At 39.6% G+C, this 27311-nt stretch overlaps 1 long non-coding RNA gene across 1 annotated transcript in view; it reads left to right on the forward strand.

The window, feature by feature from the left end:
* LOC137966643 (uncharacterized) overlaps window positions 1–27311 on the forward strand; it is a 32684-nt gene that overhangs the window by 4553 nt on the left and 820 nt on the right. The gene's annotated exons all lie outside the window — the stretch shown is intronic.

Raw genomic sequence — 27311 nt, forward strand, 5'->3', positions numbered from 1 at the left:
ACCCGGGTTTCAAGGAGAAATGAGCCTTTGGTTGGATGGAAAAATAAACACCGCTATTTATCAAGGAACGACGATGGTCTCTCGGGCGAGGCAGCGGTGTTGCGGGAAGCGATGAGAAGTCAACGGTAAAGACAGGTTGAACACCAGGGGCCATCACGTAGGGACAAAATCTGAGAGGCAACGACTATGTTGGTGTTGGGGCTGAGAGCCAATGCGCAGAGGTGGGCAGTAGAGGAAACAGAGGAAGCTAGCTACGGGGAAGCTTCTCACTGGGAAAAATGGTTATCAGATGATGGGAGAATGTTCACCTAATAGAGGGCGGCAAGGAGAGTGACGATGGGACTGTCAACGCTACGTCGACGATGATGAGCAGCAGAACGAAAGAAGGATTCCCGTCGAGAAAAAAAAAGTGAAATCAAGAGACGGGATTGTTGAGTTGCTCTAATACCATATGAGCTTTTAAAGAGAAAGCTATATTCACCACGATTATAACTTAAAATTATAAAGGTATACACAAAATTATAACAGAAGTATTCTATTTTTGGCTCAGTGATCTGTCGGTTCCGATTGACGGAAGCCTGGTCTACAGGCTTCTGTTTCAATGTCGTTCACATTGAAGATGACATGGGTGGTGTTGGACGGAAAGCTGCCCAACCAGAAACCCCCTCCGCCGCTTCCACAATGCTGATTTTGATTGAGTTCATTTTTTTTCTTAATTTATTATTATTATTATTATTCTTTTGTTTGAGAACCTAATACTAAAATTATTCTTTCTCGGAAGCTTCTTTCCATGAGAGTTATATAAAATTCTTTCATATTTGCCCTTCAAGACGCCCTTTCAAGCCGGGGTTTGTACCTTCATGTAAGGGGAGGATCCTCCACACCTTTTTGTGCCTAAGGAAAAAGATAAGGGAGGAGAAATAAACAGTAACATTACCTTGAAAAAAATCATTAACACTAAAAGGAAGGATCAAATGAGAGGAATTGAAAATTTAATCAGGATATAGAAATAGTATTTCAATAGTAGATGTTTCCTTTCTAAATATTTATTAGATTTGAATTTATTGATTCTTGGATATTTTTAATAAGGAAAACTTTTTATAACCTTATAAAGTTTATTATACTATGCATAGGAGGTTCTTTGAGTCCGGAAAAAGGAATTCTTGAGCCGATATATCTTCTCCCTTTCAACCATAAAGTCAGATGGTTGTGTCATGTAGACTTCCTCACTAAGATCACCATTAAAGAAACATATTGACATGTATTAATAAAAGAAGCTACAATAGAGAGAAAAACTCTTACCAAATTAAGCTTGACAACAACCAAGAAAGTTTCTTTCTAATATATGCCATGAAATTGACCGTAGCCTTTTGAAACTATTCATGTTTTGAGTTAAATAATACTGCCATTTTGGATTGTGTTCGACAATGAACACCCACCTATAATCCATTGGTTTCTTGCCATTCCATAGAAAAGTCAAGTCTCAAGCATGGTTGTTATGCATAGCTGCATTCTTCTCATCCATGGCGGCTAGGGGTGGCATCGAGCCGAGCTGAGCCGAGCCCGAACCTGCTTATGTTCGAGCCGAGTCTGATTTATATATTTCGAACTTGAGCTCGAGTCGAGCCTAGCCTTGAGCCTAAAATTGTTATCGAGCTCAAGCCCAATAATTTTAACTGAATTCGAGCTGAGCTCAAGCTTCAACATTCATTTAAAACTTTTCAAAAATTACATGTCTCAAGTTCGAGCTCCAACATACATTTAATTTTTTTCAAAAAATGCATGTCAAATAAATTGTATATAAAATTATACATACATTTTAGATAAAATTGAGCATGACCTCTACTTAAAATTGAGCAGAAGGGTAGCATCGAATCCAGTTGAGCCTGAACCTTCCTATGTTCGAGCCAAGTTTGATTTAAAGATTTTGAACTCGAGCTCGAGTTGACCTAGCCTCGAGCCTAAAATTGTAATCGAGCTCGATCCTAATAATTTTAACTGAGTTTGAGTTCGAGCTCGTGGTCTAGCTGAGTTTGAGGTTAACCTACATTTAATACTCTATATAAAATATATGTCAAATAAATTATCTATAAAATTATGCCTACATTTTTTAAAAAAAGAATGATAGGGGAGGTTCGGGATTGAATCTCGATAATAGATTAGAACCCACCAATATTAATTTTTTTTACCCCAAATGTTGTCTATCTTATTTTGTAATTTTTGAATTTGGCTATAAATTTACTATGGCCTCCTTAGTGCCCTGATTGAAAATTTATATTGTAGGATACACATTTCCAAAAAAACATTTAAATAAAAGCCTATTACCACTAGAAAATTACAAGAAATATTTTAAAATTTTCTTAGGAAAGGTAAATGAACCTCTTATTGCAATTTCTAGGATAATAAATAAAAATTAACAATCAATCTAATATATTACTATACTTATCGATCCATTTTTAATCAAATAAAATGTTAGACACCAAATTGCTATGAAAATTGCCTCATGCTAAAAGTAGTATTAGACCATCAACTGTCAAATACTTATTCAAAATTTTCTATACGGTTTTCTAGCTCATCTTGGCAAGAAAATCTTACTTAGAAAATTATATGATTTTTTAATAATAATTTCTAATTAGAAAAATGTTTCCAAAAACCATGAGGCAATAATGGTCCCTATATTTCTACTAAAAATGTTTTTTCAATATTTATTGAAAAAACCACTAAAAGTCTTTAGAAACGTCTTTTTACTAATATGTCTTTTCAATTTATTCAACAGCTATTGAGGAAGAGACAAAGAGTTTTTTTTTTTACTTGTTTATGATCTCGCACGTGCGAAATCGACTTCACGCGAGGGTGGGAGAAATTATTTTCTCCCAACTTTGGTATCTCTTTGTACTCTCGTTTTCCACCGAGACGACGCAGAGCGAAGGCATGACGCCAGTGAGGACCTGTCGTCGGCGATGGAAGCGGCGGTGACGGAAACAGAGACGACGGAAACATGAGAGGCGAAGAAATTAGAGGAAGAGGAAGAGGAAGAAATCTGAGGGAAGGGGATGTAGCGGTCAGCAAGGAGCTGCCGACGGTGACAGAGGTGGGCAGAGCAGTGGACGGGAGAGGCTCAGCTTTCCCCCACCCCCCTCCCCGTGCTCTCGCTCTTGCGCTTACTCCTGCTCCCGCTCTCAATCCCAATTTCGATCCCGCGACTTACACGTTAATGAGCCGGCTCGCGAGTTTTCGAGCCGAACCTTAACTCAAACGAGCCAATTTCGGATCTCGAGCTTGTGAGATACCGAATCGAACCGAGCCGAACTCGAGCCACTCGCAAGCCGGCTCGGTTTGAAGCCACCCCTAATGGCGGCTCTCCGCCTTGGATGTTTCAGAGACTTCTAATAGGTCATGGGAATAACTATTGACCATGGTGGCTCTCTACCTTGGATGTTAGACTTCTGATAGGTCATGCGAATAACTCTTGAAGATAAGGTTGCTGAAAATGAACAACAATTAGGAATAGGATGAGAGAATAATTAAGAATAAGATAATCTCGAAGAAGAATGTTGGGTACCTAGCCAATACTACCCAAAAAACCGGCTTGTTAGGAGCGGAAGGCATAGGTACTTAACCCATGCCATAACATCACACCCCACCCGGTTTGAGCCACGACCACAGTGGCTCATTAGTCGTAGCGATAGGTCCCGCTATCCCTTCATCTCAGGATTGGGGTTTACCAAATCAAGGAGACAACACCTCCAACACCGTGGGGACTCGAAGTCGGGACGTAGCGCTTGCTTTGATACTAAATGTTGGGCACCTAGCCAATACTACCCAAAAGACCGGCCCGTTAGGAGCGGAAGGCATAGGTACTTAACCTAGACCATAACAAATTAGGTAGACTTACCATAGGTAGAGCGACCATCGGAAGAGCCACAATAGAATGTCCTTTCAAATGTGTACGCAAAGTCATCTATTAGTGTAGGAGAGGATGGTGATGTGACCCCTTCTTCATACAGTCTATCAGGTAATGAACGTATATAACTTTCACTTTAATTAGAAGTGATATCCTCCAAGTTATCTATATATAGTATTGAAATTGCTCATTTATATGGATACTTTTGTAGTTGGACCTTTGAGTAAGTGAGGGCATAGCCAATATGAGGTCTCATGGTTGATATGGTGCTACAAAGGAACAAATGGTAGAAGCTCCGGGTTCAAATTTTGGACAGCTGCAACCTACCGGTTAGGGATAATTGCAATAACGTCACCACTTTTCTAGAGCACATCTTGAGCATGCATGTACATAAGTGACAAAACAAGATCAAGGGACTGACGGAACAGTCCAAACATCCACAAGAGAGAGCGTAGCTCTCTGGTTTCACAGCGAAACGAAACACGACGACGAAATCCAGAATTCTGTCCGTTGGAGATTTTTCCCCTTTCATTAAATATATATCCTTTAGGTTTTCCTGTTACAAAATGGCCCATGGGCCCAAGACAATACCCCCTCATCCCATTAAGCCTAATCAAATAACCCTATATACATATCCCAAATTATACAACAATTATGAATATAAATTACATTGAATATACATTTTAACATATCGTAACATCCCCCCTCAAATTGATGATGGTGAGTCAACCAGCAACAATTTTCCAACCAAAAAATTATGTCGGGATTGAGACAATGCTTTGGTGAAGACATCGGCCACTTGAAGATCCGAAGAAATGTACGGTAGAGATATTACCCGGCGCTCCAAAGTATCACGGATGGAGTGACAGTCAACCTCAATATGCTTGGTACACTCATGAAAAACCGGATTGGCTGCAATCTTATAGCACTTGTATTATCTGCATGAAGCGGTGTAGAGGAGGGCTGAGAAAACTGGAGCTCAGCAAGAAGACCACGGAGCCAAATAACTTCCGAACACGCAGTAGACATAGCACGATACTCGGCCTCGGTAGATGACTTGGACACTCGATCTTGTTTCTTACATTTCCAAGAAATTAGTGCATCGCCTAAAAACATACACCAGCCTGTAGTAGATCGACGGGTATCGGGGCACCCTGCCCAATCAGCATCACTGTAGGCAACCAGATGTAGCGCAGAGCCAGTAGGAAAGAATAAACCATGAGCAGGGGAGCCGCACAGATAGCGGATGATGCGCTGAACGGCCGCAAGATGAAGATGTCGAGGAGATGCCATAAACTGACTGACCTTATGAACAGCATAGGAAATGTCCGGGCGAGTAGTAGTCAAGTAGATGAGACTCCCGACTAGACGTCGATAGATAGTCGGATCATCAAGGAGAGTCCCTTCATCTTTCCGATATTTGACATTGACCTCCATAGGGGTAGCCACCGAAGATGTGTCCTCCAACCCAGCGAGTGTGATAAGATCTTGAATATACTTATGTTGGTTTAAGAAAATACCTTTAAGTGTGTTATGGACCTCCAACCCTAAGAAGTAGGTGAGGCGTCCAAGATCCTTCATATGAAAAGTGGCAGGCAACACCTTCTGAAGCGTGGAAACCAGTCCAGAGTCAGTGCCAGTAATGATGATGTCATCCACATAAACCAAGAGAATGACCATGCCTGCAACAGACTTATGATAAAAGAGGGAGGAATCATACTGACTCTGGGTAAACCGGTGGAGAATAAGAGTGCTACGGAATTTCTCAAACCAAGCCCGAGGGGCTTGTTTAAGCCCATACAAAGGACGTCGTAGCTTGCAGACGTGATTGGGAGAGGATGTAGACATACCCGAGGGAAGCTTCATATAGACATCTTCCTGCAGATCACCGTGGAGAAAAGCATTCTTCACATCCATCTGATGCAATGGCCAAGATTGAGAGGCTGCAATGGCTAAGATAGTACGGACTGTGGTCATCTTGGCAACTGGGGCAAAAGTTTCCTCATAATCAATCCCATATTCCTGCCTGTTCCCCAGGGCCACAAGGCGGGCTTTGTACCGATCCAATGATCCATCGGAACGCAGCTTGACAGAGAAGACCCACTTACTTCCAAGAGGCCGAATAGTGGGAGGGCAAGCCACAATGTCCCAGGTGTGATTCTCCTCTAGCGCTTGTAGTTCAGTTTGGATGGCCTTTTGCCAACACGCATGTGCTATGACCTGTTTATATCTAGAAGGAATGGAAATAGAAGACAAAGTAGCTACCAGAGATACAGGGGAGGGAAAACCATATCGGTCAGGAGGGTGAGAACTACGTGTGGATCGACGAAGATGGAGGGGAGCAGAAGTAGAGGGAGGATCAGGAGCAAGCGCTAGGTCAGAAGGGGAAGAGGGCAGCGAAGCAGTGGATTGAGGCTCATCAAAGCTCGGCAAACTAAACAAAGAGGTAGACGGAAGTGTAACTTGAGATGGAAAGAAATATTGGTTTTCAAAGAAGACCACATTCCGAGAAACACGGACTCGACGTGCCTGAGGATCATAGCAAACATAGCCCTTTTGAACACCGGCATACCCAAGAAATGCACACATAACGGATTGAGCTGTAAGTTTATGTCGTTCATGATCAGGTAAATGCACAAAACAAACACAACCGAACGTCCGAAGAGCTGTGTAGGACGAAGAGTAACCGAATAATTTAACAAAGGGAGAGACATGATGCAAGACAGGCGAGGGCAGGCGGTTAATTAAATGGACGGAGGTAGAGAGAGCTTCACACCAAAACCTAGGAGGAACGGATGATTCAATGAGAAGGGTGCGGACCATATCAAGAAGGTGACGATTTTTGCGCTCAGCAACACCATTTTGTTGGGGTGTCGAGGGACAAGAACGTTGAGAGATAATGCCTTTGTTTTGAAGAAATTCTTGAAATTCTGCCGACATGTACTCGCCCCCAGAGTCAGAGCGGAGTACTTTAAGGTGAGCGGAGAACTGGGTTTCAATGAGTGCAAGAAACCTCTTAAAAACGACAAAAACGTCAGACTTAGCTCGTAGGAAGTAGACCCAGGTAAATCGACTAAAGTCATTAATAAAGGTGACAAAGTACTTAAAGCGTGCATGCGAGATAACAGGAGCAATTCCCCAAACATCACTATGAATAAGGTCAAAGCAGTGGGAAGCATGCGAGGCATGATGCGGAAATGATAAAGTTTTATTTTTGCCAAGTTTACATGATGAACAGTCAAATGACGTGTCACGAGACATACAATCTTGATTGCCTAATAAACCTGATTTAAATAATGTACGAAGTACAGCCGAGTTTGGGTGGCCTAGACGTCTATGCCACAACTTAGGGCCAGATCCAATAACATTACAAGCAAAAGAAAGTACAGGAGAATGTGGAATAACAGTGGATAGAAAGACTTTAAGTGGAAATAGCCTGCCCACTTTAGGCCCCTTCGCGATCACCTTCCCCGACGCTTGATCCTGCACAACACAGCCAAAGCGAGAAAACTGAACATTACAGTTTTTATCAACCAATTGACCAACAGACAAAAGGTTTGTCGACAGGTCAGGAGACACAAAGACATCAGCTAAAGATGGAGAGAGATCACCAACAGCACTGATAGGCAGAGTGCTGCCATCAGCAGTGTTGATGTGCAGATTGCCATCATACTTTCGGACATTCGAAAGAGATACCACATTGTTGGTCATGTGGTTAGAGGCACCAGAATCAAAATACCATGGGTGAGTAGAAAAGTTCTGTTTACCTGAGATACCAAAAGTAGAAAAGGCAGAAATGATCATCTGTTGTACCATTTCAGGAGTGAGAGTGGTGGAACTGGCAGGTGCTGGTGGAACAGGAATGATAGGGATTGAAACAGCAGGTGGCAATGTGGTAGAACTAGATGTACCAATGGATGCATGATAAGCGGTAGGCTTCCTCCGTGGAGGTCGTGTAGGGCAAACGGTGATGTGATGACCCGGCTTCTTACAGTAGCTACAGAATAGAACCAACTTCTTGGGGCAGTCCCGAACAAAGTGACCATAAGCCTTGCAGTGGAAGCACTGAACAGAACTGGTGTCCCGACCCTGAGGCCTTCCTTGTGCTACATAAGCTACAGGAGCCGAGAGATCATCCTGAACGCGAGGTGTCATGCTAGCCTGAGTAGTAAGGCGCTGCTCCTCCCGGAGAAGTTCACTCAAACAGGCATCTAGGGACGGCACCGGATGACGATTCATCAGATGTGATCGAGCAATCTCAAACTCGGGACGAAGCTTCATCAAGAATTGATCCCGTTTACTGGTGTCATGGACAACTTGCACAGCAGAGAGAGCAGCAGCAGGGACATCCTCGTAAACAATGTCAGTGTAGTTAGCCCATAGATTTTGGAAGCCCGAGAAATATTCTTCAATCGAACGACTGCCTTGGGTGAAATTTGCAAGTTCATATTCAACTTGAAATCGACGGGCCGTGCTGGTTTGACGATAAACTTTGTGGAGGTAATTCCACATATCTGCGGCAGTTTTGTAGGACCTCAGATTTGGGACTAGGTGAGGCTCAAGAAATCCAAGTATCCAAGTCATTACTCTAGCATCCATGATGATCCATTTTGACAATGCGTCAGCATCGCCAGGGGCCGGATCACTCCCATCAATATGACCCCATAAACCTCTTCCCTGAACAAATAACCGGAACTGAAATTCCCAAGTACCGTAGTTCTTGCCCGTGAACCGAATAGGAACGAAATCGGACTTATTTGCTGACATGATAAAATTGAATCTAGCAAAATTCCTGATGCACCCCCGCAAGATAAGAAATTCCAAGTAAACCCTCACTTTTCAGAAATTGCAAATAGACCCCTATACTTACAGAAATCCAAGAGTTGCCCCCAGGTTAACAGAAATTCGAATTAGGCACCCAAACTTTCAGAAATTCGAAAAGCACCCTCGTACTTTCAGAAATGCCAGAATGGCCCCCCAGCTTCCAAAAATTGCAAAGCGGCCCCCAAACTTTCATAAATTTCAAAGCGGCCCCCAAACGTGCATATATTTCATAGCGGCCCCCAAGCTTTCAGAAATGTCAAAGCGGCCCCCAATCGTTCTGAAATTTCAAAGCGGCCCCCAAAGATTTTAAAATTGCAAAATGACCATATGCCAATTAATCACCCGAAACGAACGCGCGGGAGAAAAAAAATTTACCTTCGTTCTCCCTTCCGGCGAGTTTCTGCCGAGAACGTCCGTCGCGCTGTAGCTTCTCCGGCAACGAAACCACCGATGGAGCTTTTCCGACGACGGAACCACAACGTTTCCGAGCTCGGAAAATACTTGCCGACAACCCCTTTTGTTTCCGCTTCCGGCGAGAGCCTCTACGGGTCGTTTCCCCTTCCGGCGAGAACCCCCTTTCCGGTAACGGAACCCCGTAACTCGTCCGGCAACGAAACCACCCCACAAGTATTTCTAACAGCGCCCGAAATCAATGCCGAAGTGAAGAGAAAAAAAATTGGTCGGACAACACAGGTCGTCGGACGAGAAATACGTCGGGGTTACTCTTCAGAGCTCTGATACCATGACAAAACAAGATCAAGGGACTGACGGAACAGTCCAAACATCCACAAGAGAGAGCGTAGCTCTCTGGTTTCACAGCGAAACGAAACACGACGACGAAATCCAGAATTCTGTCCGTTGGAGATTTTTCCCCTTTCATTAAATATATATCCTTTAGGTTTTCCTGTTACAAAATGGCCCATGGGCCCAAGACAATACCCCCTCATCCCATTAAGCCTAATCAAATAACCCTATATACATATCCCAAATTATACAACAATTATGAATATAAATTACATTGAATATACATTTTAACATATCGTAACAATAAGCAGGTTATGGAAGTGAAAGCATACTAGGAGTTTGATTTCATCGAGTTGTACACTTTAGCTGAGGTAACATTTTTTTTTTTTTTTTTTTGGTCTTATTGTGTATACAATATTTGTTAGGCTCGATGTTGATTATGTTGTGTGTTATTTGTTGTATGCAGAAGAAATTCTTGGTAGGTTATTTCAGTGACCTATAGGTTAAAAGAGTTTTTAGGGAGACCTAGGGTTACCAGTTTTTGGATTACCAAAACTATATGTGTTAGTCGCTCCAATGGTTTGAGCATGTAGAGGAGGTGAAGAGGAATCCCTTTCAAGGGGTTTATATCGAGGATTGATGATGGCTATGCAAGGAGGTATTCTTATAGTCTTAGTTTCAAGTAAATTTTTGTATTTTTATAATAATAACAACTATAGTGAACATAAGACTAGTATTTTTTCTTTTTCTTTTTCATTCGGTTCAAAGAATGTAAGAAAAAATCAATCTGACATTCATGTGGTTTGAAGTCATTCATCCTGGCAGACCATGAAATGGGATGTGCATTATTGTTGATACTGGAAAAGAGTCTCCCAGGAAGAAGTTTCAAATGAGGAAGAATTTTAGTTTTGTTAGACTTTTATTTGTGTTAGAGTTGTTTAAATGGTCTAAGATTTATCTTTAAAAGTTGTACTTTAGGTATAATTGGAATATGGATAATTTAATCTAACTCAAACTTCTAGTATGCTCTCATGGAATCAGAGGATGCCTATGAATTAATTCAACCCACATAAAAAAATTCTTTAACAATTTCTTTTCTTATCCATCATCTTTCTATTAGTTTAGTTTATTTAACTTTTTTTATTACAATGTCACTTTGTTAGTTTCTTTCATTGGTTCTTGTCTTTTAGATCAAGTTTTAATTTTCTCCTTTTATTTCGTTTTCCCCATTTCTCAAAGTCCTCTTTCTGCTCTTCACTCATTGTCTTTCTTCACCAAGATCGATTTTCTCCTTTATTTCATTAAACTCACAGTTACACAACCTCTTAGTTGCTCGATTGCCCAAACCTTGAGTCGTTTTAGCCACATTCTTCTACAGCTTCCATCATCTGACAACTTGTTTAAATTGAAACAGTTCCTATATCAATTTTTCTATTAGTGTTGGATGGGCATGAGCCCATCTTCCAATACTCCCCCTCAAACTGGGGTGAGAGAATATCATGAATGCCCAAATTATTGGAAATAGTGTATAATATCTTCCCGTATAAAATTGCAGTCCACCATATCTTCCGACACTCCCCCTCAAGCTGGTGGTCTCTTAGATACCCAACTAGCATAATATAAGAGAGAGTAAAATCACTCCTAGCCATAAGACATCACTCCATAATCTAGTCAAATGGTCATAGTAAAAAATATTTTCCGCTAAATTTCACAGGCAAAAAAGTTGCCCTACTGTGGGCTACAAAGGCTACTCACTTTCTCAGGGTAGATAAAAAAATACATTTTGGGTGAATAATAGACTTGACTTGTGCTGGATGTTGGACATACTCCTATACTATGTAGGTAGTGGGTCTATAGGCATTACTCAGAAGTATAGTAATTGTAGAATTTAGGATCTCATGAAAGGAACTTTAGATCAACAAGAAAGAAGAAGAAGAAGAAGAGAGAAGGAGAAGAGAAGAGAGAAGGAGAAGAGAAGAAGAAGAACGTGGAACAAGAGAGTTTGGATTAAGGGAGAAGAGGGTTGCGTCAAAAAGAAAAATGAGGGCTGGACGAATTTGTGGAAAGAGAGGAGAGTGCTTCAATGCCCTACCTCTTAGCCAATGCCTTTATTTATAGTTTTACAATACCCTTAGGGCTACAACTTGATAAAACAAAAGACATAAAAGGAACACGTATTTACACTTCTATGCCATCTTTATGGAAAGTACCATATTTTTCACATATGCCACTCCTTTGACGTGTGGGCTTCTTGTCTTGAGCTCGTGGGCTTGAGCCCATCTTCCAACACTCCCCCTTAAGCTGGAGGAGAAAAGACATCATAAATACCCAGCTTGCCACATATAAATGATAGGATTTTAGATGTAAGGGGTTTCGTGAGAATATCAGCTACTTGCTCTTGAGATGACACATGTTTGAGAGAGATTATTCCTGCTTGAAACTTCTCCCATATAAAATGACAATCCACCTCAATATGTTTAGTTCTTGCATAAAAAACTGGATTTGAAGTGATATGAATAGTTGCTTGATTATCACAATGCAAATTCATGGACCCCTTTTTATAAAAACCTAGTTCGGTAAGAAGGGTCCTAATCCATAAAAGTTCACTAACGGTATGGACCATAGCTCTGTATTCTGCTTCGGTGCTAGATCTTGCAACCATATTTTGCTTCTTACTTTTCCATGTAACCAAGTTTCCCCCATCCAGAGTACAATATCCTGATGTAGATTTTCTATAATCAGGAGATCCAACCCAATCTGCATCTGAGAAGCCTTCTATATTGAAGTGCCCATGTTTTTTATACAGCAATCCTCTTCTTGGAGTTCCTTTTAGATAACGTAATATTCTCTCTAAAGACTGCCAGTGGGTAATTTGTGGTTTGTGCATGAATTGACTCACCACACTTACAACATATGATATGTCTGGCCTAGTTACCGTGAGATAAATCAGTTTTCTCATGAGTCTTTGATATTTGCTAATATCAATATCTTCTTCATTTGTGGCACATAATTTTACATTTGTATCCATAGGTGTGTCAACTGGTCTACAACCCTTCATTCCTATTTCTTCAAGGAGATCCAAGACATATTTCCTTTGAGACAATATTATCCCATGTTTGGATTGAAGAACTTTTATACCCAAAAAATATTTAAGCATACCAAGGTCTTTAGTCTTGAATTCTTGACATATCATCTGTTTCACCTCTTGTATACTCAAAGCATCATCACCGGTTAAGATAATATCATCCACGTATACGGCCAATAATATTTTCCCTTTGACCGTATCTTTATAATATACGAAATGATCAACTGAGCACCGATGAAAACCAAACCGTAGGAGTGTTTGACTAAATTTATCAAACCAAGCCCGAGGGGACTGCTTAAGCCCATATAAAGACTTTTTTAACCGGCATACTGACTCCCCCTCAACCACATAACCAGGTGGTTGAACCATATAAATTTCCTCACTAATATCACCATTTAAAAAAGCATTTTTAACATCCAACTGATAGACGGGCCATGAGGAGTTAGCAGCAATAGATAAGATGATGCGTACCGAATTCAATTTTGCAACAGGAGAGAAGGTCTCCTCATAATCTATCCCATAGCACTGCGTATAGCCCTTAGCAACCAGTTGAGCTTTAAGCCAAGCAACCGATCCATCCGGATTATGTTTCACCGAAAAAACCCATCGACAACCAACCAGTCTTTTACCTTTCGGGAGTGATGTTAAGTATCAGGTTTGGTTTTCATATAAGGCGTGCATTTCTTCATCCATAGCCGCCTTCCATCCTAGATGTCTCAGGGCCTCCTGATACGACTGTGGAACGGAAGTAGAAGAAAGGGACACAAGAAACTGAAAACACTCGGAAGACAAGCAATGGTGAGACATAAAATTTGAGATAGGATGCGAAGTAGTACAGGAGAGGCGTTCTTTTTTAAAGCAATAGGCCGAGTATCAAATTCAGGCCCATACATAGGAGGAGAAGGACTTACCTCAGGTGGATCTGACAACTCCACAGGTGAAGGTACGGCCGGTGCATCAGGGGATGGATCCACTTCAAGATTGAACGGCACAAGCGGACAAGGAGTAGTAGAAGGACAATTCCATCCTGGAGGAGCATCATGGGAGGAGTAGAAGGGAGTGTCCTCAAAGAAAGTCACATCCCTAGAGATAAACATCCTCCGAAGGGTAGGATTATAATAGACATAACCTTTCTGGGTGCGAGAGTATCCCAAAAAAATGCACTTCATAGACCGAGGATCAAGTTTATTTTTATGTGGAGATGTAACATGAACAAAACACGCACATCCAAACACTTTCAAAGGAAGAGAAAAAGGATCTTCATCATTAAATAACACAGAGTAAGGAGTTTTATGATGAAGGACTGATGAAGGTAACCTATTAATGAGAAAGCATGCTGTAAGTATAGCATGAGGCCAATAGAAATAGGGTACCTTCATGGAGTAGAGGAGGCCCCGAGCAACTTCAAGAAGATGACGATTCTTCCTTTCAGCAACACCATTTTGTTGAGGAGTATATGCACATGATGTTTGATGAATAAGCCCATTACTCTCACAAAATGATTTGAAGTCATGAGACATGTATTCCTTAGCATTATCAGATCTAAGGGTTTGAATTTTCTTCCCAAATTGTGTCAAGACCATAGCATGAAAATTTTTAAACAAAGGAAGAATTTTGGAACACTCTTTAAATAGAAATAACCAAGTCACTCGAGTAAAATCATCAACAAAAATGACAAAATATTTAACTTGGGAAATATTTGAGACACATAAAGGGCCCCATACATTAGAATGTATTAGCTCAAACGGAGCAGTACTTATAGTTGTAAGACGAGGAGAATATGTACTCCTGACATGTTTACTTAATTAACAAACCTCACAACTGATATTAGAAAGTCCTTTTAAAGATGGAACCAAAGAATGAAGTGAAGGGGTAGATGGATGACCAAGTCGGTTGTGCCAAAGTTGGGCCTCAGATGTAGTGGACGATAATGCAGCTAATGGTGGAAGAGTGAAGTAGTACAAACCCCCCTTTTCTTGGCCGCCACCAATCACCCGCTTCGTAGTGAGATCCTGAAAGACACAAGAAGACAGTGAGAAGGTGATAGAGCAATTTAATTGTTTGGTCAATTGGCTAACCGAGAGCAAATTTAAAGGAAATTGAGGAACAAACAAAACATCTTGAAGAATAGATGAAGTAAGAGAGGAGGAACCTTTGCCAAGGACCTTGGTTTGGGTACCATCAGCAATAGTAACAAATTTATGAGGATAACAAGGAGATAAGGACTGCAACAAGTGTTTGTTACCTGATAGATGTTCGGAGGCCCTAGAGTCGATGATCCAAGAGGAAGAGGAAGAAGAGGAAGAAAGCATACCTGAGGCAATAGTTGTGGCAGCAGTAGATGATGAGGGAATAGATGATTCCATGAAGGACTTCATTTTCTGAAATGCAGCATAGTCCTCAGCCGTAAGAGTCACATTTTCGGATGATGATTCAGCCTTATCTTCATTTTTCTCAACATTAACCGAGACTAGGTTAGTTGTGGCCCAATCAGGCTTGCCATGAAGTTTCCAGCATGATGCCACAAGGTGGTTCTGATGGCCACAATAAGTGCAAAGTTGAGGCTCAGTACGAAAGGAATTTTGACCCATTCTACCACCTCTATTTTCAGCCCCTCTCATAGTTCGACCCCCTCTCATATTTCTGCCCCATCCTCGGGATGAGGAAGATGTTCCCCGATTGCATGAGAACATCACCGATGGAGCATCAATAGGAGAAGGAGGGGATGGATCCGGTATCCTAAGTAATGTAGCACTAATATTATCGAAGGATGGAAGAGCAGAAGAACTTAGAAGTTGAGTTTTGGCCACCTCAAGGTATGGTTTAATATTCGATAAGCAAATGGCTGCTACCAAAGCTTCTCTTTGTCATTCTTGAACGGCAATATCAGTGGAATATGGCTGAGCTAGTTTCCATTCTTGAAGAAGACCGCGAAACCGTGCCAAAAATTCGTGAATATTATCTCCATGTTTCGTATGCAGCATGTTTTGTAAGACTTCATATATTTTTTTTAATGAAGCAGTGCTTGAGTAATGCTTGACACAAGTGTCCCATATGTTCTTGGCGGTTTCCAAGTGGACCACATTGTTGGCCACCTGCTCTTCCATGCTATTAATGAGCCAACTTATCACCATGTTATCATCCTTAACCCACTTGTGGTAGGATGCATCTTCATCATCAATTGGAGGAGGAAAGTTAACAACGTGGCTCAAGAGGTCATGAGTAATAAGAACCCTTCGAACTGATTGTGACCAGCTCATGTAATTGGAGAGACCTCTAAGTGGAATTGTAGTAATACGAAGTATATCACTCTTATTACTATTGTATCTAATCTCCATGATGAGGCAAGTAAAATATGGAAGTCAAGGGAAAAGGCCTTCTTCAAAGAACAATTACTCTATGTAATTTGAAGAACCTGTAGACCAAATCAATCACCAACAAAAGAGAACAAGAACCAATTTCTTTCACAAGGGCAAGCACCAAATTATCAACAAATTTGTGCCTTTAGAAAGTGATAATAACATCTAGCCATCACTCAACTTGTCTTGTATTCATAAGAACAAAGAGAAGAAAGTAGATGCAACCAATTAGGCATTAATCCAAACTCCAACACAAATGAGCAATAGACAAAAATTTAGAGAAGATTTAACGACAAACCAAGACACTTGGAACAGATTTATCTTCAGCTCATGGGAGACTTCAACGCAAGAAAAAATTCAATTGTTGAAGTTAAAAAAAAAAACGGAACTACAAAGGGTAAATGACTGTTGGCATTTCATCAAACATGTAATGGGCATCCAACAACACAACACAAACCCATGAGCAACCTAAAGTAGGAGAAGATACAACAACATGTGCTGGAATTCTACCTCAAATGAGATGGATCCAAATTACATAAAGGTAATTGAATTTTACCTATCAATCTTAATAAGATGCAAACAACAAATGATCTTGATCACTCTTGTAATTGATTTACAAGGAGTCAAGATTATAACATCAATTTAGGCATAGAAATAAATCTTTACAACATATAAAGATTTATCTTGACTTGATGTGACTCAAAATTCAAGAAGTAAAGAAAAACAGTAAAAACGAGTATGTAAATAAGAAAAGGAAACAAAAAAAAACGTAAATAAGAAGATGATGAACTTATCTCTTTATGACTGAACTCCTTTTACAACTTCTTGAACAGATTTCATAATAATTCCATGAAGAGATCCTAAACTCCTTGCTCTGATACCATGTAGAGTTTAGGATCTCATGAAAGGAACTTTAGATCAACAAGAAAGAAGAAGAAGAAGAAGAAGAGAGAAGGAGAAGAGAAGAAGAAGAACGTGGAAGAAGAGAGTTTGGATTAAGGGAGAAGAGGGTTGCGTCAAAAAGAAAAATGAGGGCTGGACGAATTTGTGGAAAGAGAGGAGAGTGCTTCAATGCCCTACCTCTTAGTCAATGCCTTTATTTATAGTTTTACAATAACCTTAGGGCTACAACTTGATAAAACAAAAGACATAAAAGGAACACATATTTACACTCTATGCCATCGTTATGGAAAATACCATATTTTACATATATGCCACTCCTTTGACGTGTGGGCTTCTTGTCTTGAGCTCGTGGGCCTGAGCCCATCTTCCAACAGTAATAAACGACACCTTCACAGTGTCCCTCTACAGGGGACTGACTGACTCTCAAATGGTAGGAGTAAAAATGCCAAATAAGAGGAGGTAAAGGGTAATCACCAGAAGATAATATTTTGGGGCCACCATGTGTTTTCTTTTTCATAAGAATAACCAATGTGTTGACAACTATTAACAATAAAGAAGTCCTTCTTCAATAATAATGTCTCAGCCAAAGAGACATAGCTGAAATTGGTCTAGGCCTAAATAACATGTATCAAATAATTAAAGTCTGTAATAATGATACATAAAATAATCCTAGAGAGTCCAACCTTGAATAAGAATTTGAGTAATAAGTTACCAAAAAATCCAAGATAATAATCTTGTCGAAGACAAGAGATGAACTGTATCAGACTAATATAGCCAACTCGCTAAAGGATTGGTATATAACTCAGGACCCAGACCCGGAGGATGAAAACAAGTGGGCCGACCCAAACGCACCTCTCTTCTCGGCAGACTCGGTATTCTCGATGGGAAGTATTCTGGCTTCCCTCTACTTTCTACGGCGGAGAAAAATAAACCAATGAAGGATTAGCAATTTCTGTCAGCGATGAACCGGCAGAGAGGTAGTCAGCATGTAGGGCGGAAGATAAAACAGCGATTATATCCCGAAGAAGCAGCGAATGGAAGATTAGAACAAGAAATAATTGCAGCAACGACAATTTTAGCAACAGCCGGAGATCCTTTGGAAGAGAGATTACAGCCGACGAAAATACAAACTTTCGAAGATTGCAGAAAATCACGTCGATTCAGCAGGTTTCCGGCTGAGTTTCCTAGGAAGTCTTCCAAATCCGATAATGTTGATTCTGCAGCGAACAATTCGGGCAACTGCTCAGCCTCTTCTGGTAACTGCGCACAACGTTCCAACTGCATCAATCCGGGAAGAGAGGATCCAACTAGCGATGAAGGAAATACAATCTGGTGATAAATTGAGACAGCCAATCCGACAGAGAAGAGACTGCAACTTTTCGACAATAGGAACTCCCGACTTCCGACGAGTTTGAATTTAATCTGCCAGGTCGTCGGTCGTCATCTCCTTATGCTATTGGTTTGGATTGGGATTCTCACGCTATTGGAGTTTCCGTTGTAGGGGCCGCTGGTGAAGGCGAAGTCCTTGAGGATCACAAGGGAGAACTCCTCCGTGCCGCTTGAGACCCAGAGACGCTACGCGTGGCCGATCACATTCCCGCCTGGCGTGTCAGTGAGGAGGTCATCTCTGGCGTAGACGTTGCCGAAAGGGGTGACAAAGGGACCGGTAGGGGACTGGAGACCCTACGCGTTGCCGATCACATTCCCGCCTAGCGTGTCAGTGAGGAGGTCGTCTGTGGCGTAGACGTTGCCGAAAGGGGTGACAAAGGGACCGGTGGGTGACACAGATTGGGCCACCAGGACCGTCGTGGGTTCCTTCCCGTTGATGATATCGTTGAGCCAAAAACCAGAGAGTTGGCCTTTTTTCTCTGTTATTACTTTATGCCAGCTCGTTGGTAGGTCATGTAATCTCTTTTGTTTTGAAACTCTCTTCAAAACCTGTGACACTCTCAATTCAAGGCTGGGTTCGAGAGAGAGTTGCAAAGAAAAAAATTGAGGGAAAATATCAAAACCATTGAAAATATCAATTCAAGGCTAGGTTCGGTAACCTTGAAGAGCCGCTATTCTCTCTCTCTCTCTCTCTCTCCATAGATGGAGTAAAAAAAACGTATAGAGGAAAGTACATAATATTGAATATTTCATATACAAAGTAAGAATTCGGGTGCTGAAAAATTAGTTTATTCAAAAATAAAAAAATGGCTTACAAATAAATAACCTTATAGAGAAACAAAAAGTCAATCTGTTTAACATTTTGGAAGAAATGGTCTAAGGACTAAAAATAGTCCCGAATGAATAGTTCTTTTTAACACCTTTAACATCCTCCCTTAAATTGAATGCTTTTGCAATCAGTTTACACCTGGATCCGAACAAACACCCAACAGATAGTGTATCTTCAAGAACGTGTTAAGCTTTAAAGGGTTTGTCATTATATCTGTAACTTGCTCCTGCGTATGACACTAAACCATATTTATAATTTTATCTTTTGTTAGCTCATGAAGAAAATGAAAACAAACATCAATGTGTTTGTAACGACCATGCATCACTAGATTTTTAGAAAGCTTGATTGTTGAACTGTTATCACAGTAAACAATTGTGGAATCATGTTGAGTATGACTGGGATTTTCCAATATCCTTCTTATCCATATTGCTTGACAAACACATGAGGTTGCAACAATGAAATCGACTTCAGTAGTGGATAAAGCTATTATATGTTGTTTCTTCGAAGACCAAGACACTGCTCCTGAGCCCATGTTAGCTCATGAAGGAAATGAAAACAAACATCAATGTGTTTGCAACGACCATGCATCACTAGATTTTTAGAAAGCTTGATTGTTGAACTGTTATCATAGTAAACAATTGTGGAATCATGTTGAGTATGATTGAGATTTTCCAATATCCTTCTTATCCATATTGCTTGACAAACACATGAGGTTGCAACAATGAAATCGACTTCAGTAGTGGATAAAGCTATTATATGTTGTTTCTTCGAGGACCAAGACATTGCTACTGAGCCCATGTTAACTCACGAAGGAAATGAAAACAAACATCAATGTGTTTGCAACGACCATGCATCACTAGATTTTTAGAAAGCTTGATTGTTGAACTGTTATCACAGTAAACAATTGTGGAATCATGTTGAGTATGACTGAGATTTTCCAACATCCTTCTTATCCATATTGTTTGACAAACACATAAGGTTGCAACAATGAACTCGGCTTCAGTAGTGGATAAAACTATTATATGTTGTTTCTTCGAGGACCAAGACACTGCTCCTGAGCCCATGATAAACACATAACTTGAAGTATTTTTTTTTTCTTGTCTAAATCCCCAGCATAATCACTATTTGTGTAGGCAATCAATTCCTCACTTCCTCCCTCCTTGTAGAACACACCAAAATCAATAGTACCTTTCAAATACCTTAATATCCTCTTTGTTGTTTGGAAATGAAGTTCAGTAGGGCAATCCATGAATCTACTGATGAGACTCACCACAAATATAACATCTAGACGAGCGGCAGTCAAATACATAAGACTTCCCACAATCTGCTTATAGAAAGTACTGTCTATCCTCACTCCGTCTCCACTTTCCATAAGCTTGAATCTAGGAACCATAAGATTGCAAATTTGTTTGCACTTGTCCATGTTGAACCTCCCCAACACTTCCTATACATATTTCTTTTAACTAATAAAGATGCCATCTGATCTTTGCATCACTTCAATGCCAAGAAAGTAACTCATTTTTCCAAGATCAGTCATATCAAAATCAAGCATCATGTTTTTTTTTAAACTCAAAAAACATAAACTCATCATTCCTTGTAAATATAAGATCATTCATATAGAGACACACAATTAAGATCTTATCTCCATTTCTAGTCTTGATGAATAAAGTATGTTCGTGTGGCATTTTTCAAATCATTCTTTCATAAAATAGGACTCTATACGACTATACCAAACTCGTGGACCTTGTTTAAGTCCATACAAGGTTTTTTTTCAGCCTTAAAACCTTCTACTCATTTCCCTTCTGTTCATAGCCAAGTGGTTGCTCGATAAATACTTTTTCATTTAGTTCAACATGCAAGAAGGCTGACTTTACGTCTAATTGATAGTTTGTCCATTCCTTTATAGCTGCAAGAGAAATTACCAGTCCAATTGTATCCAACCGAGCTACAAGTGCAAAAACCTCAGTATAATCTACTCCATGCTTTTGAGTGTATCCCTTTGCGACCAATTGAGCTTTGTACTTATCTACTTCTCCATTCTCATTGAGCTTTGTCTAATAAACCCATTTTACCCCAACCTTCTTTGCTTCAGCAGGTAAGTTTGTCAACTCCCACGTATCATTTCTCTCTTTGGCTTCTATTTATACATCCATTGCCTTTCTCCACTTCATACTTTTCACAGCATCGCCAAATGAGACTGTATCACTGCCCGAAAAAAAAGTTTGATATGCAGTATTTTCTTCCTCAGAGAGACCTTCTCCACTTTTGTAATCTCTCAGTTAAACTGGTGCCTTCTGACTCTTTCTTCATTGCCATTACTCATATTTTTTTTCATTTGAATCATCTGAATGATCACCCTCTATATCTTTTGTTGAATTGTCACGGTGATCAACTTCAATGTTTCCTCCATTGTTATTTACTTGGAGAGATTCTTTGTCACTTTCTCCCCAATCCAGATCAGCTATAATAGATTCTTCATGACTCTTGCTCCAATCCCAACTGTTTTCTTCTTCAAACTCCACATCTCTACTTACTTTTATCTTATGAGAAATTGGATCATATAATTTGTATGCCTTTGATTCCTCACTAACTCCGAGTAAAATACATCTCACACTCTTGTCATCAAGCTTAGTTGGTGTAAACCTCAAGAACCAACCTCACGTTGACGTCCAAGAGGAAAAAAATGCAAACATAATCTCTCTGTTAATGAAATCTCTTCATTCTCACATCCAATAATCTTTTTTTTTGAAAATTCGGCAACTGCCTTTCTTTTTTATCTTTCCCATATATAAAGGATTACATGTGCTATAAATCATGAAATAAACTAGGAAGGGATTGCCAATGTAGCAACCGAGTCTTAGGAATAAATTAAGAAAGAATTAATCAACTTCGCAACAAAAGTTTGAAATAAATAGATAAGAATGGATAAAGATTCTAGCAATTGAATAAATCCCCATCTCCCATGATTTAAGGAGTAGTTTCCACCTGGGAGTCGTGCTCTCTATTTGCATCAATTGCCGGCCACTCAAAAGAACTTGACTTCAACAAGTTTTGACGAACATAGGCAGCAAATAAATCTGGGTGAAGTCAATTGTGTTCTGAAGCTTGTAGCCAAATGGAATCAGTCTAGGGACGATTTTTCCATTGTACTAAAAATTTGTAATAACCTCTGCGCCGCGTAGTAACAAATTGGTGATCGAGTATTGACGCAATTTCATCTCTTGGGGCTGTATTCTTTGGAACACGAATAACTGCATCTTTTTGGGTAAATAGATCCGAGGCTGCTGGCACTGGTTCCTTCGGATCATGAAATTGAGTGAGATCTTCAATGTTGAAAATAGGACTGATCCCTTAGTCAGCAGGTAACTCAATGACATAGGCGTTAGGATCCAAATTTTTAACCACCTTAAAAGGTCCTGCATGTCGAGCATGTAGCTTGTTGAAACTCCTAGGAGGAAAATATTCAAGCTTTAATCATATAAGAACCATGTCGCCAACCTGAAATTGCCTATCCTTCCGCCTAGTATTTGCAAAGGTAGAATATGCTTCCATGCTAAGGGACAGATGCCGCTTGACTTCCTCATGGATATCCTACATGTAACTAGAGAAATCCAACGCAACTTCACTGGGTCTAGAAGGCAATGTTAGAGAGTGGAGGTCCAGTGGAGTATTGGGGCGAAAACCATATACCACTTCAAATGGTGTGCCACCAGTGGAGCGATTAACAAATTTATTGAAATCAAACAGCTTGCAGTAACACGAAGTCCCAACTCGCTGCATGGTTTGCTACTAAACACCTTAATAAATTTTCCAAACTCCGGTTGGCCACTTTGGTTTGGCTATAAGTTTGAGGATAAAATGCACTGGAAAACAGTATCTTTTTCTCCATTTTTGCCCACAAAGTCTTCCAAAACTAACTCAAGAACTTAACATCTCGGTCGGACACTATGGTAGCTGGAACACCATGCAGCTGAATCACTTCTTGAAAAAATAGCGCCGCTGTTTTGGAAGCATCGTAAGTCTTGTGACAAGGAATAAAATGAGCCATCTTCGAAAAGCGATCCAACACCACCATTATGGAATTATGCTGTTGTAGTGTCTTGGGTAATCCAAGCACAAAATCCATACTAAAATGTTGCCAATGCCTATCTGGAATGGGAAGGGAGGTATAGAGACCCATTTGATGTTTGGTGCCTTTGTTTATTTGACAAACCTGACAACGAGCCACAACTTTATGCACGTCAAACGTAGTCAAGTCCAGAAGAACCTATCAGAGACCATGGCAAATGTTTTATCAACATCGAAATGCCCTACTAAGCCCCCTCCATGAAGCTCTGAAACAACAAATTCTCTAAAAGAGCCACACGGAATACATAGTCGATTGTTGTGGAACAGAAAACCATCTTTGACTGAGAATTCATTCTTAGTTGCATTCATGTTTTTCGTGAGCTGATGCCAAATAACGCCAAAGTCTGCATTTGTAGAATATTGCTGCATAAGAGTGTCGAATTCCAAAGTATTAATCGATGATATCACCAACAAATGGGGTCGTCTGCTTAAGCCGTCGGCTACGCTACTTTCCGTTCCAGACTTATGCTTGGTAACGAAGTCAAATTGCTGTAGAAAATCCATCCACTGAGCAGGCCGTGTGGTCAACTTACTTTGAGCATTTAAATATTTTAACGAATCGTGATCAATATAGAGAACGAATTCTCTATGAATCAAGTAAGGACGCCAATGTTTAAGAGTTTGAATCAAAGCATAAAATTCCATATCATACGTCGAATAGCGCCGATGGGCCTCATTGAGTTTCTTGCTATAGAAGGCGATAGGATGTCCTTCTTGCCTGAGTACTCCTCCCACACTTACATGCAATGAGTCACATGCAACTTCAAATATTTTGGAAAAATCTGGGAGCTTCAAAACGGGAGCTTCTCCTATTTCGTTTTGATCTAATTGAAGGCATTATTGGCAGATGTAGTCCACAAATTATTTTTTGACTTCAAACACTTGGTGATGAGGGCCATGATGGTACTGAACTTCCGTATAAAACTTCGATAGAATGTCGCCAGCCCATGAAAGCTCCGCATTTCAAAAAAATTGTGAGGAGCAGGCCAACTTTTAATTGCTTGAACCTTGGTAGGATCAGCTTCTATCCCTTGGTTTGAAATAATAAACCCCAAGAAATACACCCGCTTCTTCATAAAAGAACACTTGCTACAATTTACAATGAGTTGTTCTCTTTTTAGTGTTTCCAAGATTTGCTACACATGGTCTAAATGATCCTGCAAACAATGGCTAAAAATCAAAATGTCATCGAAATAAACAACTACGAATTTGCCCAAGAAAGGTTTGAGTGCTTGCGTCATGATACGCATAAAAGTGCTTGGCGTGTTGGTTAGTTCGAAAGGCATGACCAATCACTCAAATAAGCCATCTTTTGTTTTGAAAGCCGTCTTCCACTCATCTCTTGGACGGATTTGAATTTGATGACACCCGCTATGAAGATCAATTTTTGTAAAGATGGATGCTCCACTCAATAAATCTAACTTGTCGTCAAGCTGGGGAATAGGAAATCGCTACTTCACCGTTATTTTGTTACTCTCTCGGCTATCGACGCACACCCTCCAAGTATTGTCTTTCTTGGGGGTAAGTAGAATTGGTACGGTGCAAGGGCTAAGACTTTCTCGGATGAATCCACTATCAAGAAATTGCTGAATTTGTTGATTTAGTTCTCATTTTCTGTGGGACTCATCCGGTAATGTGGTAGGTTGGGCAAGGAAGAACCTGGGAGTAGATCAATGGCTTGTTGCACCTCTCGCAATGGTGGTAGCTGTCTCGGCATATCATCGGGCATGATGTCTTGGAACTTCCCTAGCATCTTCGTAAATTCGTTGAGGATAATACCATCATCTTGTTTAGCCTCTCGGTTCACCACCAACAACACTAGTTGTTCTCCTTTTAGAGCTTGAGTAAATTATCGAATGGTTAGCACTGGGACAACCTCTTCTATTTTTATTTGTTTCGGTTGTGTCTCAAACTCAGAAATTTGTAAAGGGTCCTAAAACAAATTTCTTGCCACTAAATTTAAAAGAGTAAGAATTGGCATACCCATCATACAATACCTTTCTGTCATAGAGCTAAGGTCGACCCAACAATAAGTGACAAACAGTCATAGGGACCAAATCGCACCAGGCCTCTCATCCTAGTAAAAATAATAAATTTATGTAAATAAAAAAGAGTATTTTATTTACAAAACTACTTTTATAGATTTAATTTTATAATATATTTTTATTTAACTAAAATAAAATATATTTTAACTTGTTTTAAATTAATAAATAATTGAAAGTAAATTAATATTATATAAAAATAAAGTGATTAAACAAATCCTTACTTTTATAATATCTAAATTCTGACTTTTAAAATAGTCATTAAATATAATATTAAAAATAAGGAAATTATATAAATAAAAAATAGAATTTTATTTTATAAAATTATTTTTATAGATTTAAATTTTATTTTAGATATTTTTTACTAAAATAAAATAAATTTTAACTTTTTTTAAATTAATAATTTTTTTAATATATTTTCTTATTTATATAGTTAAATATATAAAAAATAAATTAATTTAAAAAGTACTTAATTTTATTAGATTCAAATAATTAATCGAATTTTTACTTTTTTAATATCTTATTTCCCACTCTTAAATTAGAAATCAAATATAATATTTAAATTAGGAATTATATAATTAAATAGAGGGAATTTTATGATATAAAATTAATTTGATTGATTTAATTTTTATAGGATAATTTTATTTAACTATTATGTTAATAAACTAAGATAAATTTCAACTTGTTTAATTTAATAAATAATAATAAAATTAAATATTTTTTAATTTAATTAAATATTTATAATAAATAAGTTAAAGAAATACCTAATTTTATAATATCCAAATGCAATAGTGAGAGGACAAAATGAGAAGAACATGAGTGAAAGAGAGTTAGCACGTGAGTGAAAGTGAATTCTCTAACCTTAGGGAGTGATTTCGCTTTCACTCGTTTTTCTTATGAATGAGTGAAAGTGAATTACCTAAGTACTTTCACTCGCCAACTACAGTGCACACTAACATGTTTAAGGTTATTTTAGTAGTGAAAGTACTTTCATTTTCACTCTTAGATTGCACTAACAGGGCCAAGAGGGAGAAAGCAACCCAAAGGGGGGGTTAGTTAACTTGATGTAGGAGATGAACTTCAGCCGCATTGCTCAGTTCTTCTCCTAACGTCGTTAGAGAAGCACCAGTGTTCAACTCATGTAGATGAATAATATGAATCTAAAAATCATCTCCACGGTTTAATTTCGAGAATCCACTTTCCGCAATATATTGAAAATCATCTGGATGAAGCAGGAGCCGCTCTTTGACCCCTCGTCGATTTGTTTTTGGGTCTCTCTCCCCCACCCTCGCTCTCTCGGTCTCCTATTCTCTCGTCACTTCTTCCTCCTCAAATTTTTTCCTCCTTCTCTCTGAGGCCATCTCACTTATGCCCTCTCCCTCTCAGCCTCCCTTTCCCTTCTCCCTCTCGCTGTGAACGTCCTCTCGGCTTCCCTCTCTCTCCCTCACACTCGCTCTCCCTCTTGGCCTCCCGCTCGCTTCTCCCTCTCCTATCCCTCTTGGCCTCCCTCTCTTCTCCCTCGCGCCCTCCCACTTCCTCACTACTCTCTTTTTCCCCAAAATAATTTTCGATTTAATTCGATTTCCCCCATTTCGATTTAGATTTTCTTCGATTTTTGACATTTCGGTGTCGATTTCTTCTATTCTACTTCGATTCGGCTTCTATTTCCCCATTCAGTTTCTATTTCACCCTTTGGTTTTTTTTTCCCCAAATTTCAGAAGGTAAACCTAAATCCTAATTTTTTTTATTAATTTAGTGATGTATTTGATTTAATTTTAATTTCTGCGCGTGATTTGGGGATTTAGGGTTAGGGTTTATAGTATTTATGGTTCAATTTTGTCTTATAGGGTTTAATTTAGGTATTAGGGTTAGGGTTTAGTGCTTGGTATTTAAGGGTTTAGGTTATTTTTGGGTTTAGGGTTTATTTTTAGGGTTTAGGATTTTTAAAAAAAAAAATAGGGTTCTCTGTTTTGGGGTGATAGGGTTTAGGGTTTAAAGGTCTAGGGTTTAGGGTTTCAGATTTTAGGTGTTTAGTCGAGTTCAAGCAAGGTTGAGTCGCATACACCAGCGTCCATTAGCCAACGAAACCCAACCCCCATCACTG

Source organism: Aristolochia californica, unplaced genomic scaffold (genome assembly GCF_029961685.1).
Source record: "Aristolochia californica isolate CCGP_79_NKW_82.1479 unplaced genomic scaffold, dmAriCali1.0.hap1 SCAF_5, whole genome shotgun sequence".
NCBI classification, from domain to species: domain Eukaryota; kingdom Viridiplantae; phylum Streptophyta; class Magnoliopsida; order Piperales; family Aristolochiaceae; genus Aristolochia; species Aristolochia californica.